Consider the following 1,227-nt stretch of genomic DNA (forward strand, 5'->3'; position numbering starts at 1 on the left):
TTTCACCATGTTGCCCAGGCTGGTCTTGAACTGACCTCAAGTGATCCACCTGTCTTGGCTTCCCAACGTGCTGGGATTACAGGCATGAGCCACAGCACCCGGCCAAAACCGTTTTTATTTTTGTTTTTGTTTTTCAATTACAGACATTTTCAAGCACACACAAAAACAGATAGTACAGTATAATGAACATAGCCATCACCTGACTTTGATAATTATCAACATCCTAATTCTTCTTCCATCTAATTATGCTATATTTTGTGTCTTTTTTTCCCTATTATTCTTAATCTGTCTCCTAAAGATTTATTCGGTGTTTTCAATCAATCAAATTTTAGCTTTGTTGATCTTTTCTACCAAGTCTTTGTTTTCTATTTCATTATCTCCCTTATCTCCTTCTTTATATATTCTTTGGGTTTATTCTGTTGTTCTTTTCCTAATTTCTCAAGGGAAATCTTTAATTCATTATGTTCCAGGATTTTTAAAAATGAATTTAGGCAATTACAGCCTTATATAAACAGCTCTAAAAAGTTAACTTTTTTCGGCATCCCACAGGTTTCCATATGCAATGTTTTAATTATCTTTTAGTTCTGTGTATTTAAAAATTTTGACTCTCTGGGTGTGGTGGTTCACATCTGTAATCCCAGCACTTTGGGAGGCTGAGGCAGGTGGATCACCTGAGGTCAGGAGTTCGAGACTAGCCTGGCCAACATGGTGAAACCTCATCTTTACTAAAAATAAAAAAAATTAGCTGGGCATGGTGGTGGGTGCCTATAATCCCAGCTACTTGGAAGGCTGAGGCAAGAGAATCGCCTGAACCCGGGAGGCAGAGGTTGCGGTGAGTGGAGATCACACCACTGCACTCCAGTGTGGGCAACAGACTGAGACTCTGTCTCAAAAAAATAAAAAAGACTGATTTCTTACTTGACTCATGAATTTAAACTTCTATACTTTTAGATTTCCAAATATTCTGTGATTTAAAAATTGATTTATAATAAATCTGTGATTAAAATACATTGTGGTTAAAGAACACAATCGATATATATCTATTCTTCAGGGAAAAAAAATTTTTTTTTTCAGACAGGGTCTTGCTCTGTTGCCCAGGCTCGAGTGCAGTGGCGTGATCATAGTTCACTGCAACCTCAAACTCCTAGGTTCAAGTGATCCTCTGGCCTCAGTCTCCTGAGTAGCTTGGACTACAGGTGCATGCCTACCTCACTTTTTTTTTTTTTT

At 37.7% G+C, this 1,227-nt stretch overlaps 1 protein-coding gene across 5 annotated transcripts in view; it reads right to left on the minus strand.

The window, feature by feature from the left end:
- FAM193A (family with sequence similarity 193, member A) overlaps positions 1-1,227 on the minus strand; it is a 150,766-nt gene that overhangs the window by 22,758 nt on the left and 126,781 nt on the right. The window lies entirely within an intron of this gene.

Source organism: Colobus angolensis, unplaced genomic scaffold (assembly GCF_000951035.1).
Source record: "Colobus angolensis palliatus isolate OR3802 unplaced genomic scaffold, Cang.pa_1.0 Scaffold157, whole genome shotgun sequence".
NCBI lineage: Eukaryota > Metazoa > Chordata > Mammalia > Primates > Cercopithecidae > Colobus > Colobus angolensis.